The sequence below is a fragment of the Procambarus clarkii genome, chromosome 15, assembly GCF_040958095.1.
Source record: "Procambarus clarkii isolate CNS0578487 chromosome 15, FALCON_Pclarkii_2.0, whole genome shotgun sequence".
In the NCBI taxonomy this organism is placed as follows: Eukaryota; Metazoa; Arthropoda; class Malacostraca; order Decapoda; family Cambaridae; genus Procambarus; species Procambarus clarkii.
In genome coordinates this window covers 12,870,033-12,887,999 of record NC_091164.1, presented here as the reverse complement: position 1 = coordinate 12,887,999, position 17,967 = coordinate 12,870,033, and the positions used below count along the sequence as shown (strand labels likewise).

General features: G+C 43.9%; 1 long non-coding RNA gene across 1 annotated transcript; it reads right to left on the bottom strand.

The window, feature by feature from the left end:
- Window positions 1-681: 681 nt before the first annotated feature.
- LOC138364903 (uncharacterized) lies at window positions 682-17,478 on the bottom strand. Its single transcript, XR_011228618.1, has 2 exons — window positions 16,939-17,478; window positions 682-6,029 (listed from the first exon to the last, which is right to left on the bottom strand). It is a non-coding gene; the product is annotated as an uncharacterized lncRNA (long non-coding RNA).
- Between the last annotated feature and the right edge of the window lie 489 nt (window positions 17,479-17,967).

The following is a 17,967-nucleotide window of genomic DNA, read 5'->3' as shown; positions in this document are numbered from 1 at the left end:
CTTTAACGTACAGAGAAATGATGTTGAAGTGTTAGTTCCCAGCAGTGACCGTGTATATTTACTCTCATTTAGAAATAATCTCTATTACAGTGGTATTAATTAAATTACGACTTTTTTCGTAAATAAACATTTGTATCACTACATCATTATAAAAAATTAAATAATAAATAAAACAATAACAAAATTAATCAACAGACATTGCTTTAATAAATAAAAATCAAATTGAATTTTCATTAGTTTTGTTATTAATTTTTATTAATTTTGTTATTACTTGCAGACGATGAGTCACAACAACATGGCTGAAAATATGATGACCAAACCACACCAGAATTGAAATAAATTTATTACTTCATTTTTTTATTAAAAATTTTAAAAACAATTGTAGTAATGGAATATTATTATGGTAAAGTAACTTTTGCGTCACCCTGATATTTCGGAATCACCAAAATATTTAAAATGCTTGTAAATATTTTGCATTAAGAATTTTTATATCAAAATATTTTCCCGAATAATTTGATATCCGAGTTTGTAATAAGGATTTTGTTATTAGAAAATTATTATATATTTTGAAATCACAGTATAATTAACTATCTGATTAAATTTTCATAATTCACTTTACGAAATTATCAATGTCAAATATATCGACATTGGTGTTTGCAATAAGAAATTCAAAACAAAATATTAATTCAATTTTAAATTTAATTTCACAAAATTAAAATTCACATAAAATTTAAATTCACAAAATTAAAATTCACACAAAATTTAAATTCACACAAAATTTAAATTCCTTCCTAAACTTTAAGTTCATTAACAGATTATTATAATAAGCATTATGATATTAGAATATTGTGTCAGTTTAATATGATTTGTATTAAGAAATACAATCATAAAGCTTAATGAATATTTTGTTAACATTTCGTATGTGAGGGATCTAGATCCCTCAGCTAGTTTTCCTAGTTTCTAGATTAGGCTAGTCACTCTAGAAACTGAAGCTTTCAAAATAACATATGCTTGTTGGGTGTTGAATGAAAGCTTATGTTATGGACTATCATTTGTGAGTAGTTAGAAGTCTGTGATTGCTCTGTAGAGAGAATTACAGAAATTTTTGTTTCTGTGAAATAGGATGAAGAGGTACTTGACTAAAACCGTTAGAGGTGGGGGGAGTGTGGAGTGAACGTTGCCTTTCCACCCCACATGGGAGACATCACGCCTTTGTTTTAGGCCTCGCCCTCCTTGTGACGTCACAGGACGCCCGAGGGTGACGGAGAGAGGTGATTAGTTTAGGCATGTGTTTTCTCCAAGCCTAGTTTTGGCGCGAAGAGCTGTGGTTGGAGGCGGCATCTTGGTAGTGTGCCGGCTCCAGGCTGATTGGTCAAGACAAAGTAGGGAGGAGGTATGGGTATTTGTTTCCCTGCCCGCCAGGGAGACAGTTTGAATTGGGCGGCCAGCGGAGGAGGCAGTGTCTGGTGGAGGTGGCAGGCTGGCCACCTCCACCCCACGTTAATCGCTTCTCTCGTCCAAATTACACATCGAATATGGCACTCCTGCCATCAGGGATTGTGTCAAGGCCCAATTAGGTGAATTGGGGCCAAGGATTTACGGAAGGAAAAGTTAAAAGCTAAAGAGACAGTTGACTGTTTCCACACATGAGGCAGCTGGCAGAGCCTCATGGTGTAACAGGTGGGTCGAGTATCCTGTCTAGTGGCAATGGACAATTGGTGTTGGGCAGTGTAAGTGAGTGTGATATTACAGGCCCATGTTGGACTTTGCATTCCGCCAGGCTGCGTCAGTGTGGGGACGCCGCCGGCCATTGTCACCCCCAGCCGTGTGGGTACTCCTGTGGGCGGCAGCCTGCCAGCCTGAGGCACCCATGTGCGCGCCCGCCCGCGCAGCCCACCTTGGCCAGCTGCTTGGGGGAGGGGGGGCACCCACCCGCGCGGCCAAGCCCCACCCCACCCCACGCCACCCGCGCGGCCAAACCCCACCCCACCCCACCCCACCCGCCAGCTCAGCCGGGTGGGGTGCTATGACGTCATGCACTACCCGTGGCCACCCCCAGGCCACCCAGCCGCCTGCCCGCGCGCCGGCTACCAAACCCCACCCCCCCTCTCAGCTCGGGAGGGGCGCTGTGGGCCACGCGGTGGCCACATGCCTTGGCCACATGCTTTGGCCACTTTCCCGGGACAGCCTAGGGCCACATCTTGTCGACGCATGAGGAGCAAGCAAGCTAAGTGTTGTCAGCTAGTGTGGTAGTGACTTGGGAAATGAGGAAAAAATAAGGGAAAGAGGGCAGTAGAAATGAGTACTATTACAGTGTGATGCATACCGGTGGAAATTCACGGTAAGAGTTGTCTCAGAGCCTCGCCAGGCTAGAGAAGCAGCTGAGTGACAGCCGTCAGTAGGGTCCAGGTGTTAGTAGGGCGGTACCTGGAGATAGATATTATACACGGGACCACACTGTAGTATCATAATGTATATATAGTAGACTGACTAGAGTATGTAACCGGTCAGTGTAGAGATTTACCATATAAGTGATCCAGCCTGTCGATTCTATATAATCGTTCAGACTGGATTAATGCCATAGAGTACTGTAAAATTATAATCATTAGAGGTAGGCAGTACATTTACTTGATATAATTTTCGTTGATTATGTGAATGCCATTTCTGTGTTCATTTGCATGTTTATGTACTGTGTTGTGTGGTAAGTCAGTAGATGTGATTGCTGACTGATTGCCTAATGATGTCATTAGCATGTGGGGTATGCTGACGGCATCATTATGTTGCAGGTTTGTGCAGTATTGCTTCAGTTTATACGATATTATTGCCCAGGAACTGTGTTGAGGGGTTAAGGGACCTCTAGGAGTATTCAGGGGAATTCACAGTGCTTAATGAGAGCAGGCAATTGATGGGTTAATTGCCTTGCTGAGGTAAGTGTGTGTGTTCACAGTAGTCCTTTGCAATCGGGTGCAAGGAAAAGAGGGGGGCAGTAATATTCGTATACTCTTGTGTGTTGCACAATCGTGTGTCATTATTGTGTGGGCACAGTAATTAGCGAGTTGCAGTAGACGCAACCATATGTGGGCAATGCTTTTATGATGTTGCATGCCATTGTAGTGTGACCTATGTAACGCTGGGGTTACTTTGTTTCTTTAAGTTGTGTTGAGGACTTAAGGATTCAGTGAGTTAATTAAGTAAGGGGTAATTAACTGGATAAGGGGTGCACACTTAGTATTGTGGAGTGAGTGAGGCTGTTATAAGAGAGAAGTGTTGAGCTTGAGTGAGATACGTCTCGGGAGCAATTAATTGCCCATGTGACAATTGATTGACCACTCTAGCTAATTATGTAATTAGCCTTCTCATCATGAATTCACGTAGTAGGAGAGGATCTGTCAGAGTCTGTCAGTATTTGTGTTAACGTAATATGCTCGAGACTAATTACCTTTCTGGGGTATAGCAATTAGTGGCTCAGGTTAATAAGTGGAGTAATTAACATTGGAGAGCTCCGATGACTCGGTAAAGCGAGGTCATGGAGCTAGCATAAATCGTTGTATTAATCATATCCTGTCTGAGGACAGTGGATTAGTGGCACATCTTGTTAATTAGGGTAATTAACTCCTTTCCCATGAATTCAGTGTTTGATGAGACCTGCTTAGGCAGTGCGGAGTGAGACGTATTTATGGATGATTAATTATCAGTCCTGGTAACAGATAATTAATTGCTCAGAATGAATTAGGGAATTAATTAGGGTAATTAACACTCACTAGTAAATTTTTGACAGACTGTGGAGAAGCTACCAAGTTAGGGTAGGCTTAGTTAACGTAACTCAATGGGGATGTAATTAGTGGTCCGTTTGACCTTAATTGAGAATTACTCACTGAATACTTGCTAGGAGTCAAGTGTGATGTAATATATGTTTGAGTTATTGTTAACAAGAGAGAGACAAGTGTTAAAGATTAACGTAGAGTATCATCATGTTGTTGTCTAGTGTGAGACAATTGTTTGTGATTACCGTAGTACTTTGTTGCTGACTGCTGCGATCAGTCAATTAACGTAATTAATCACTTAAGGCAATTTCTTTTGGTTGTCGTCTGGTAACGAGAGTAGAGTCATCTAGGGATCTGTGGAGCTGTGTCCCAGAATCCTGCCTTGCCTGTCTTTGTTACTGTTTACAACAGTGCAACTTCTTGTAGGGAGTTGCAAAGAGTGTTCACACTGGGTTGTGATAGGGGGGGGTCACTGTTGGACTACCCTCCTAGTTACGTGGGTCTCTCCTGGGGGGCGGGAAGACCCCTAAGTTTGTGATTATAGTAGCTGTGGGGGAAACCGAGACACTATTGATTGCATGCTTGTGTCTTTGTCTTCAGTGGATATCCTTCATTTGTTCAGTTAGTTCATGTTGTCAGCCGAAGTGTCGGCAAGATGGAGCCTGCTGTCACTTCTCGAGGGGCTGTTGAATAGCTGTGTTGCAAATGCCACTTGATGTACAATAACGTAACCATTCGCTGTGGTGTAACTTAGTCTGTGATATTTTTCTTTGTTTTGCAATATTGCGTCATCAGTGGGCACACCTGTGTTCAGGTTAGTTCAGTATGCAGCCTCACAGCAAGGGTTGCTATTTAGCTGTTTGTTATCGTGCCACTGGATGGACATTAACGTAACGTAAACTCGGTAATGTAGTAGTTAGTCTCTTGTTATTAATAAATTGTTGTTATAGAAAACGGTCTTTGATGTCAACCCTTCAACCATATTATTCCACCATATTTCTGCATATTATTAAATGTTGATGTGATCTAGATAAGGCGGCTGTTCTTGGGAATTCGAATTCCAATTCATAGCGCCACATCAAATACAATATTTGATTGTGAGAACCCGTCGGTTACCCTTTATTAGTTTTAACGTCCTGTTTAACTGGGAGGAGCCAGCGGCCTATTGTGGACAGGTTTTCACCTTTGGTGGTGGAGGCCTGGCGGTTTGCTCCCACTTTCCTTTTTTCTATTGGACTCATGCTTAACTGCCGTGAGCAGAATTTAAACTTGTAGTCCACCTCCTAAGGGAGGTAGGCGTAGAGAAAAATCTCACATCGTAATAAATAAATGGTTTAAAATGTGTTTTTTTAAATATTTTGCATTAATATTTCGCATTATATCATGTCTTCGATATACTGGAATATTTACCAAATTATTCCGATAAGTGTTTGTAATAAGGATTTCGTTCTCAGGTTTCGATATCAGGTTTCAATATCAGGTTTCGATATGCGGTTTCGTTCTCAGGTTTATATATCAGGTTTCGTTCTCAGGTTTCGATCTTGGGTTTCGATATCAGGTTTCGATATCAGGTTTATATATCAGGTTTATATATCATCAGATTTATATATCAGGTATATATATCATCAGATTTATATATCAGGTATATCATCAGGTTTCGTTATCAGGTTTCGTTATCAGGTTTCGTTATCAGGTTTCGTTATCAGGTTTCGTTCTCAGGTTTCGTTCTCAGGTTTCGATATCATCAGATTTATATATCAGGTATATATATCATCAGGTTTCGATGTTATACTCAAATTGTATGTCCATTGAGACATAACCAATCACAAGCAAGTAGGCCTCTGACGTCATGCCAGACACAGTCACTAGCCGTGCTCCCAGCAGTCTCAGTACTCCCGAGAGACTCAGAGTAGGTGGACCTCGGCTGGCCAGTTATACACCTTGTTGTCTTAATCAATAAAACTACAGAGGTGCCTACTGAGTATAATATTCAACCCCAAAAGGCAACGAATAGATATCCGGATCGTTAAGTGATTTCTTTATAAGATTTCGTTATTATTGGTTATTTCGTTATCACAGTTTGTAATATCAAGCAAGTATGTAATTGTCGTAATACATATTTGTCAATGTCAGCATATCGTATCTTCTGGCCAGAAAGTGGTCGCTGTGATGACTATCACACAGGTAATCCTTGGTCCACGTTGTAGCCGTGCCGAGAGGAGCACAAGTACTTTATAACCACGGCCACTATTACAATAACCACGCCTGGAATATAGAAAGGCAATTATTACCACAGCTATGTCAGGTACATGACAGTGACCATTATTAACATTTGCACGCCACTAACATGACAGCGACTATTATTAACATTTGCACGCCACTAACATGACAGTGACCATTATTAACATTTGCACACCACTAACATGACAGGGACCATTATTAACATCTCCTCGTCTCTAACATGACAAGGACCGATGTTAAACCACATCTTCCTGATTCAAGGACATAAAATGGCCAAATATATTTATTTACAAGCCTAGGAATAGGTCAGGAACCAGTATTAATACAATCACACAAAAAAATATGGCATTGATATATGACTAATCAAAGACTCCTTCAAAATACTACTGATGGCTTATGTTATTCCATTCCTGGAGTATACTACACTGAAAAGGAACCAATCAATTGTGAAATTCACAAATATATAACGTTCAAGTCTTAGAGATTTACAACAAGGCTGATACAACCAGTACTTGGACTGAACTATGAGGACAGACTTAGAGTTGAAGAATATATCAAGAGGAGATATGGTCATGTCGAACAAGATACAAAAAGACAAACAAAATAAACAGAAGTGTTTTAGGTAAGCAGAGACAGGACTAGAGGACACAGTTGGTGAAAACTATAAGCACCAATGATAGAGAGTATTGCAAGGAAGTATAACCTTCAGTGTATGAGTAGAATGAATTATTGGAAAGTATTGATGTGAATAATTCATTTAAGAGTTTGAAGGCAGAAACGACAGAACTGTAGTGTATTGAGAGCAGTTTTGCACCAAACGCCCTGAAGTGAAGAGGCAGTTCACAATGTTATGTTCTCTATCAGTAAGCACATATCAATAAGAACATGTTAATAGGAACAAACCCATCATCATCTGCCACTATAGTCTAGCTTTATATCTAGATAAATTAAGAAAATATTACAAATCTATGATAATAAACATCTAAGAAAGGTAAAACATAAAACAAAATTGGCATATGGTAAAATTATTGTTATTTGTATGTATATCTGTAATTATAACAACCATTTATAATTAGAGTAAATGTTTGCATTCCTCACCGGTGGCCAACATCTTATGAATTTAGTATTAAGTTTAAAACAAAAATGATTTTTTTTTAAGTTGGTATTTATGACGGAAAACTTTGGCAATTATTTTATTTTTTATTTTTTTGTAGCTTCAGCTCCTTTTCCATTGCCTTTACCGATGGATGACTTTATCCAATGAGATAAACTAATCCGTTTAAAAATGCGTTGAACCATTAAGCTAAAGCATTGCGATAAAACAAAATGTGCTTCGAACTCTGCTCGAAACGCAATGTGTGTTAGTGGTTTGACGCGAATGTAAAAACATCAATGCTATGTACTCTCATTAACCCAGTGTACCTTCTGGTATATAAATAAATATATTCAGACCACTATCTGTCTTTTTCTGTGCCTCTTTTTATGCCTTATATTGTTTTGTATACTTCAGCCCCCTCCCTGTCCAGCTCATTGTTACCGTGAGGGGGCTTGGTGGGCGGCTGCCGGAGTGTGATGCTCTTTAAGATAGTCCTTTTGTAGCTTTGTGCTCCTGCTGCTGTCCTTTCTAATTCAGCTGATCAACTTTTCCTTTTCCTTAGTTTTTCTCCCTGCCTCTTCTTTCTCGTTGTCATATCCCGCTGACCTTCTTTTGGTCTTCTTTTGTTTTGACGCCCGGATGTTTGAGGCGGCATACTCTTGCACCCGTAGAACTATAGTACCCAACATCTCGAGCGAGGGGAACCTTTTATTGTCAATCCCCCTTTCGTCACTGAACCCGATCTAGACGGACTGACGGTTCTTAAGGTGGCGGTTGTGGGGTGTATACTCACGATACACCCCTGGGGGTCCCCCGGCAAGATCGACAATGTCTCTCTTGTTGGGTGTCCTGTCTCTAATTGTGGCTCCATGGTGGGTGTGGGGGCACATTCATGAATAAAAGTTTTTTCCTCGTTTTCATGGCCGATAATGTTTCCCTTGTTCCTTTTCAGTCTCGTGGGGTGGGCGACCAAGCCCCCGAGTCGGACTGTGTTGGAAGACCATACGGAGCTACAGGGCTCTGTAGCCCCCTTGCATTGGGCCCTGACCTTGCTCCTCCTTTGACCCTCCTTACTACTCCCCTCGGCTCCCCTCCCTACTCTGTGGTTGGGTCGAGCCCCAAGCCCCCAGTGGTGACCACTTCATCCCCTGGCACGGTTCAGTCTCTAGTTGTGACTACTGTGCCTTTTAACCCCTCTCTGGGGGTTCTCAATGCCGTTCTCACCACGACCACACTCGCTCGATTCCTTCCCGTGCTAATGCGTATCAAGCCTTGTTTGATCCCGCTTCGTGGGCCAAATACTTTGATCTCCTCCCTCTGGATTCCACGCATCCTACGACTTACCCTGCAGAGGCACCTTGTTGATTCTGTAGATGCCTCTGTTACTTTCCACCCCACCCTTCTCGGTACAAGTGTCGTTGCTGCTCCTACTCGGGATGTAGCCTCCCACTTGGCCGCCTTGAACTGCCTTGGCGAGACCCTTGTTCGGGCCTCCAAGAACGCTCAGTTGAAGGCCAGTGTTGGCACTATTCTCCACCCACCCCATGTTGCAACCGGTGTTCGGAAACTCTAGGACTGCCACGAAGATGTTTGGCATATCTTCGAAGCCCAGGGACATTCTGTCCTCCTGGTAGGCTCGTTTACTCGTCCCCTTCGTGGTCGTCGCCATCAACTCCTTCGGGTTGTGAAGCTTAACTTTGATGGTAGGACCCTTCCGCCCTCTGTCATTCTTGCTGGTGCCAGGTGCTCCGTCCAGGAGTACATTCCCTCTCCTCGACTCTGTAATAAGTGCTGGAGGTTTGGGCATGGTGCCCTCCGCTGCTCCGGGACTGTCTCTCTGTCCTTTGTGTCGGGGTGAAGGTTACTCTAAGTCGGAGTGCACTTCTCCCTAGGCTCGCTGCCTCAATTGCGGTGAGCTCCACCCTACCTTCTACCGTGCATGTATACTTTACAAGCCTGAGGCAGCCGTCCTCACCTTGAAGTACCGGGAGCGTGTCTTTTCCTGAGGTGAAGCACCAAGTTCGCCATCTCCCACCTTATGATAACGTCTCTTATGCTCGAGAGTTGCGCTTTTCCTCTCCTCGCCCTTCCCACCTTCCTCAAACTCAAAACCGTTTCCAGGCCTTCGACCCTAACACGCCCACTGCCCCTCCTCTGTTCCTTTGAGTTCTGTCCTGAAGGGTCCCCCTCCTGGTCCTCTGTCTGGGGTACCCCCTTCTTTCTGCCCGGTCTGTCATGTCTCCTGTGTCTTCTTCCTCATCTCCCTCCGATCCTCCTTCCCATCCTTCTCCTCCGTCTATTGGCTCTCCACGCCGCCTGTCAGTACAGGCTGATGTCCATCGCTCTCCCAACAGCCGTCGTGTGTGCTCTCGTTCTGCTTCTCCTGTCGAGATGCTAGAATCCATTACTCAGTACATTGTTGCTTGGACACCTGTCTCTGAGTCAGAAGCATAAGCATGGCTCCTCTCCTTCCTCCTCCCCGGCGGGTAAAAAGCCTTCGCTTTCTTCCTCGCCTACTACCTCTGACTCTCTTGCTCAGTCCCCACCCATTTCGGTGGTTACGCCCCCTGTTCCTGCTATGGAGGTCTCTTTGGTCCCTGCTTCCCTCTCGGTTGCTGCCCTTGCTGAGGTGCACTCCCTGGTTTTTGAACCTCCTGCTGTTGTCTTTGACCCGCGGTTATCCCCCCTCTTCCTCCTTCGGACCCTACTGATCTGCCCCTGATCGGTCCTCCAGCTCCCTTCCCTCCTTTTATACTCGGTTTACCCATGCCCCCTAACCCTGACTTCGCTGACCCTGACCCTGTGCTTCTGTAACGTGCTGTGTTCCCTTTTCACCTTTGTTTCTTCATTGTTCTTTGTTGCTGTCCTTTCTCTTTTTGTCGATGTCTATTCTTCAATGAAACATTCGTGACTATTATGCATATTTCCTTGAACTCCAACTTCTGATTTTGTGGTTTTCGCCCCTTTGTGTCTGTCTCCAGGACAGATGCTTGGTACTCGTCCTGGTCGCTTTCGTGGCTCTTCCTTTGCCCGTGGCTGATGCTGGGGCTCCTAACTCTTCTGCTCTCTTGATTCGCTCTGATGTTCCCTTTGTCCCCTTACTTTTTCCTTCGCCTCTCCATTGTTCTGCTGCTCGTATCTTTGTGAGGAAATGGTACACCATTTGTTCCATTTATCTCCCCCAAGTGTCCCGCTTTCTCTTCTCGATCTGAAACACCTACTGGACTTCTTGCCGGAGCCTGTGCTCCTGCTAGGTGATTTCAATTGTCGTTATTCCCATTGGGGATGATGTTCTGACGAACACCCGGGGTCGCCTTCTTGAGCCGTTCATCCTCTCTTTTTCCCTGTCTCTTCTGAATTCTGGTGAGCCCACGCATTTGGATCTTGGACTCGCACCCTCTCCTGTTTTGATCTTTCTCTTTGCTCGTCGTCTCTTTTTAGATTTCACATGGCAGGTTCTTGATGACCTCCATGGCAGTGATCATTTCCCCATCCTTGTTACCTTTTTCTCTTTCCACCCTCCCCTCTCCTTCCCTAGGTGGCAGTTTGCTAAGGCAGATTGACCCTCAGTGCTTCTCTCTCTGACCTCTCCCTTCTGCCTCTCCCTTGCTCTCTCCTCCTTTTTCATGACACCGTCTTCGACGATGCCCTCCACTCTATTCCTCACTCTTCCTCTCGGGGACCATGGAAGTGCATTCCCTGCTGGAATGCAGACTGTTCTCGGGCTCTCCGCTGTAAACGTGCAGCCTGGAAGAGACACTGCCGCCGGCAGACGGCCGATTCTTTTCTTTTATTTCGAAAGGCGAGTGCAGTGGCCCATAGTGCCATCCGTATGGCTAAACGTGAATGTTGAGCATCTTATGTCTCCACCATTACGTCCGAAACTCCTCTGTCGCAGATCTGGAAGTGTATCTGCAAGATAGCAGGTAAATTCGTTCCCGATGTCTCGCCGGTCCTTTACCTCCGTGGAACTCTTGTAGAGGACCCGTTGCAGGTCGCTACCGAACTGGGTTCCCATTTTTCTTCTGTTAGCTCTGGTTTTCATCTTCCAAAATCTTTCCTCCGTAAACCTGTCCTTGAATCTCGTCCTTTAGATTTCTGCGCACACGCGCACGCACGCACGCACGCACGCACGCACGCACGCACGCACACACACACACACACACACACACACACACACACACACACACACACACAGATGCAGAACTAGGAAACAGGATTGGTTCAATAGAAATTGCGAGAGGACTAGAGACCAAAAGACACAAAAATGGAATCAATACAGGAAGAGGCCGAACCCCCAAACATACCAGCGATACAAAGATGCGAGAAACAACTACACGGCAGTGAGGAGAGAGGCAGAAAGAAATTTTGAAAAAGGGATTGCAGACAAATGTAAAACAGAACCAGGTCTATTCTATAAATTCATAAACAACAAATTGCAGGTAAAGGATAATATTCAGAGGTTGAAAATGGGAAATAGATTCACGGAAGATGAAAAGAAAATGTGTGAAACACTAAACGAAAAGTTCCAAAGTGTGTTTGTACAAAATGAAATCTTTAGGGAACCAGACACAATAAGAATTCCAGAGAACAACATAGAGCACATAGAGGTGTCTAGAGACGAAGTGGAAAAAATGCTCAAGGAGCTAAGTAAGAACAAAGCAGTTGGTCCAGATGGAGTTTCACCATGGGTTCTGAGAGAATGTGCACCTGAGCTCAGCATTCCACTTCAACTGATTTTTCAGGCATCCCTGTGTACAGGAGCTGTAGCTGATGTGTGGAAAAAGGCTAACATAGTTCCAATCTACAAACGTGGCAGCAGGGAAGACCCCCTTAATTATAGACCTGTATCATTGACAAGTGTAATAGTCAAAATATTGGAAAAACTAATCAAAACTAAATGGGTAGAACACCTGGAGAGAAATGATATAATATCAGACAGACAGTATGGTTTTCGATCTGGAAGATCCTGTGTATCGAATTTACTCAGTTTCTATGATCGAGCCACAGAGATATTACAGGAAAGAGATGGTTGGGTAAATTGCATCTATCTGGACCTAAAAAAGGCTTTCGACAGAGTTCCACATAAGAGGTTGTTCTGGAAACTGAAAAATATTGGAGGGGTGGCAGGTAAGCTTCTATCATGGATGAAAAATTTTCTGACTGATAGAAAAATGAGGGCAGTAATCAGAGGCAATGTATCTGAATGGAGAAATGTCACAAGTGGAGTACCACAGGGTTCAATTCTTGCACCAGTGATGTTTATTGTCTATATAAATGATCTACCAGTTGGTATACAGAATTATATGAACATGTTTGCTGATGATGCTAAGATAATAGGAAGGATAAGAAATTTAGATGATTGTCATACCCTTCAAGAAGACCTGGACAAAATAAGTATATGGAGCACCACTTGGCAAATGGAATTTAATGTTAATAAATGTCATGTTATGGAATGTGGAATAGGAGAACATAGACCCCACACAACCTATATATTATGTGAGAAATCTTTAAAGAATTCTGACAAAGAAAGGGATCTAGGGGTGGTTTTAGATAGAAAAATGTCACCTGAGGACCACATTAAGAACATTGTGCGAGGAGCCTATGCTACACTTTCTAACCTTAGAATTGCTTTTAAATACATGGATGGAGAAATACTAAAGAAATTGTTTACGACTTTTGTTAGGCCAAAGCTAGAATATGCAGCTGTTGCGTGGTGCCCATATCTTAAGAAGTACATCAACAAACTGGAAAAGGTGCAAAGACATGCTACTAAGTGGCTCCCAGAACTGAAGGGCAAGAGCTACGAGGAGAGGTTAGAAGCATTAAACATGCCAAAACTCGAAGACAGAAGAAAAAGAGGTGATATGATCACTACGTGCAAAATAGTAACAGGAATTGATAAAATCGACAGGGAAGATTTCCCGAGACCTGGCACTTCAAGAACAAGAGGTCATAGATTTAAACTAGCTAAACACAGAAGCCGAAGAAATATAAGAAAATTCACCTTCGCAAATAGAGTGGTAGACGGTTGGAACAAGTTAAGTGAGAAGGTGGTGGAGGCCAAGACCGTCAGTAGTTTCAAAGCGTTATATGACAAAGAGTGCTGGGAAGACGGGACACCACGAGCGTAGCTCTCATCCTGTAACTACACTTAGGTAATTACACACACACACTCACACTCGCTCACACACACACACTCACACACACTCACACACACACACACACACACACACACACACACACACACACACACACACACACACACACACACACACACACACACACACACTCACACACACTCTCACACACACTCTCACACACACACACACACACACACACACACACACACACACACACACACACACACACACACTCTCACACACACTCACACACACACTCTCATACACTCCCTCTCTCTCTCTCCCTCTCTCCTCCCCTCTCCCCCTCTCTCCCCCTCTCCCCCTCTCTCCCTCTCTCCCTCTCTCCCTCTCTCCCTCTCTCCCTCTCCCCCTCTCTCTGAACTTCGGTCTGCCCTGGCCCTCTGCGGTTCAATGGCAGCGGGCTCCGATGGCATTCATTATATGTTTCGCCATCTCCCTTCGTGGAAGTCTCATTATTTACTGAGTCTGTATAATCGGATCTGGGAGTTGTCATCAGTCCCTGAGGACTGGCTCGATGCCGTTGTCCTCCCTGTTCGCAAACCAGGGTCCTGTTCGCCAACCAGGGTCCTGTTCGCCAACCAGGGTCCTGTTCACAAACCAGGGTCCTGTTCGCCAACCAGGGTCCTGTTCGCAAACCAGGGTCTCTGGGAACATCCTCTAAGGACTTTCGCCCTATTGCCCTCACAAGATGTGTCTGCAAACAATTTGAATGTATGGTTAACGTTCATCTGATGTGGTTCTTAGAACACTATCACCACCTCTCTCCTTCTCAATTATGTTTCTGCAAGTGCCGCAGCACAACAGATGTCCTGGTGAACTTGGAGGTCTATATTCGTATTGCTTTTGCTGCCAAGTTCTCCGTTGTTGCCGTCCTTTTTGACCTTGAAAAGGCTTACGACACCACTTGGCGATATCATATTCTATCCCAACTTCGTTCCTTTCGGGTGCGCCTTGGTACCGCTCTCTCTGACTCTTTTCAGCAATACGAAGGTGTGCCCCAGGGTAGTGTTCTGAGCACTACTCTGTTTTTCTGGTTGCCCTCAATGGTCTTCTTTTATCTCTTCCTTCTGGCGTCTTCTCTGCTCTCTATGTTGACTATCTTACCCTTTGCTGTCAGGGTGATGATTCGCCTCTCCTTCAATGGCGACTTCAACTTGCGATTGATGCCGTGTCGTCTTGGGCCACCAATCATGGCTTTAGGTTCTCTACATGTGCTATGACTTGTGCTATGACTTTTACTCGGAAGCGTATCGTTCTTTGTCCTTCTTTGTCGCTTTATGGTCACGTCTGTTGTGTACAAGAATTCTGCTAAGCTTTTGGGGTTGATTTTTGGCACTCGTTTGTCTTGGTCGCCCCATATATCTTGCCTCCGTGTTGAATGCTCTAAGGCCCTTACCCTCCTTCCAGTATTGTCCAATACTTCTTGGGGAGCAGATCGGCGCACTCTCCTTGCTTTACATTCCTCTCTCGTCCTGTCTAAGCTCGAATATGGTTGCCCTGCTTACTCGTCTGCTTCTCCTTCTACTCTTCGCCGTCCTGATGATTTGCACCATACTGGGTTGCGCCTCAGTTCTGGTGCCTTTCGTTCGACTCCCGTCCTCAGCTTGTATGTTGACACTGGCTTCCTGTCTCTCTAGCACCGCTGTGATTGCTACTGTCTTCGCATTTTGCGCGGTCCTTGCAACATCCTTCCTCTCGCCTCTGTCGTGTTTTAACTTTTGACCCTCCTGCAGTTCCTGTTCCTCTTCACCACCTCCCTCTTTCTGTTCGGTTATCTCGCTTACATGAATCTCTCTCAGTTCGTATTTTCTAATAATTCTCCTCGTGTTGTTCCTTCTTTGCCCCCGTGGAGAGTCGCCTTTCGGCAGTTTTGTACATCTTTAACCTGCATCACTAAACATTTTATCCCTCCCACGGTTCTAAAACGCCTTTTCCTTGACCATTTTCTTCTCACTCCCACTCCGTTTCCATCTTCACCGATGGGTCTAAGTCTGCGGACGGTGTAGGTTACTCTGTTGTTTTTCCTGATTGCACTTATGTGTCGCTTACCTCCGGAGACTAGCATCTTCACAGAGGAACTTTATGCTATTCTCTATGCTCTTCGTCTCCTACTTTCTCTTCCTTTGTAGTTGTTGTTCTCTCTCGTAGTGCCCTCATGGCTCTCGCTTCCTTTAATCCGGTTTATCCAGTGATTGTAGAGATCCAGCACTGGCTGTTTCTTATTCACAGTAAATTTAAGTCTGTTGAGTTTTGCTGGGTTCCCAGCCATGTTGGTGTCTCATTTAATGAGCGTGCGGATGCTGCCGCCAGGGAAGCTGTCCGCTCTTGTCCCATCTCTCATAAAGGTATTCCTTATTCTGGCTTTTATCCGATTATTCATTCCTCCATCCTTACCCGTTGGCAGGCTTGTTGGTCTTCTGTTACTGGTAACAAATTGCGTACTCTTAAGAGTTGTGTGTCCTTGTGGCCGTCCTCCTACCACCGTAGCCGGCGATGGAAAAGGGCTCTGGGGAGGTTGCATATTGGCCATACTCACTTAACTCGTGGTCACTTGGAGCACCGCCCTGCTCCTTATTGTCCAAATTGCATTGTCCCTCTTACGGTCGTGCATATTCTTGTTGAATGTCCTGACTTTCGGGACGAGCGTGTGTCTTGTTTTCCCACCGTCCCCCGCGGTCGCTTGTCCTTCGATAGAATTCTTGGTGACTCAGATACTTTGTATATCGTTCGCCTTATGCGTTTCTGTTCTCGTATTGGCATCCTTGGTGATATTTAGCGCCCTCTGATTATCCCGCACATTTGATGGTGCTACATAGCCTGTCCATATTTGAAACATACATATAAAACCCAGACAATAATTATTTAAATCGTCAGGTGATGATTTAAGGGGCCTCGTAGCCTGGTGGATAGCGCGCAGGACTCATAATTCTGTGGCGCGGGTTCGATTCCCGCACGAGGCAGAAACAAATGGGCAAAGTTTCTTTCACCCTGAATGCCCCTGTTACCTAGCAGTAAATAGGTACCTGGGTGTTAGTCAGCTGTCACGGGCTGCTTCCTGGGGGTGGAGGCCTGGTCAAGGACCGGGCCGCGGGGACACTAAAGCCCCGAAATCAACTCAAGATGATGACCGCATTCCCCGAGGAACATTCATGACCATATTCGTAACCATGAAATGGTAACAGGATTTCTTTCAAGGTAAACACCATTACATTCACATAGACCTATTATATCCTTATTTTCAAGATTTGTGTAAAATCCAGACAATAATTGTTTAAATCTTCATATGACGATATCCGCATTACCCAACGAATTAACAGTTGAAGATGACTAGCCTAAAAGTTGAATAAATTTATGATCATAGTGTAATGAATTGTGCCCAAAACCGCTCCAAATAATCTTTGTGAGGTCTTCCTAAATCCAGGTAAAGCAGTTGCTGTTATTAAAGTTTGTTTTGCCAACGCATGCAGATATCAAGACGACTGTTCTATAGCCCTTATTGATACAGTAATACAGCACAATCATGATATAAAACTCAAAGCTCTTTCTTGAGATTCATTAAATGTACATTTTTGAGCTAGGTGCCTGGTGCTAAAATTGTTTCAAGCTGAACATTTACTAGTGACTGTATTGAACTGCATTTGTCATATCTGACCCTGTTCCTGAAGGTACTTACTAGATATTGCAATCGCCCAAATTATATAACCGTCCGTTGTCGCCTCTCTTCCCTGGCCAGGAGCACTTTCTGCGAAAATTAAAAATAACTGTAAATAACTGTGGATAAAGTCAGTTATATTACATATGAAAATAATACCGACTGCCACTTCAGACTGAAGGTAGATAATTACTGCCACACCTAACTGGGAATAGATAATAACTTCCAATTTCCACCAGGAATGAATAGTTAAAGCCATCCCTGCAACAACAGCAGTACACCATCTATGGCAAAGAAACAGAACCACTGGACTGTGTGACGTCACCCTAACGAGAAATCTTGCAAATACTGAATTATTTACGGTTTACTGAATTATTATTATTATTATTATTATTATTATTAAAGGTGAAGGAAAGACCCACTATATGTATAAATGTATTGAACACCAAATTTTCGGATGAAACCAGCATTTTTTCTCAAGATACTGTGTACAATATTTTGAACAATATTCTAGGAGTTTTAGAAGAAGAAAAGAAGGCTGAGGCGGGATCAAAGAGCCGAAGTTGAATCCCCTCAAGCACAATTAGGCGAATACAATTAGGTGAGTATACAGTAAGCGCGCGCATACACACACACACACACACACACACACACACACACACACACACACACACACACACACACACACACGAAAAAAAAAAAAAAAAAAAAAAGTTAGAGAAGATTCAGCGGTATGCCACCAGACTTGTCCCGGAACTGAGAGGTATGAGCTACGAGGAAAGGCTAAAGGAGCTGAACCTCACGTTCCTGAAAAACAGAAGAGTAAGGGGAGACATGATAACCACCTACAAAATTCTCAGGGGAATTGACAGGGGGTACAAAGACTAACTCTTTAGCACGGGTGGAACACGAACAAGGAGACACAGGTGGAAACTTAGCACCCAAATGAGCCACAGACACACTAGAAACATTTTTTCAGTGTCGGAGTAGTTAGTAAATGGAATGCATTAGGAAGTGATGTGGTGGAGGCTGACTCCATACAGTTTCAAA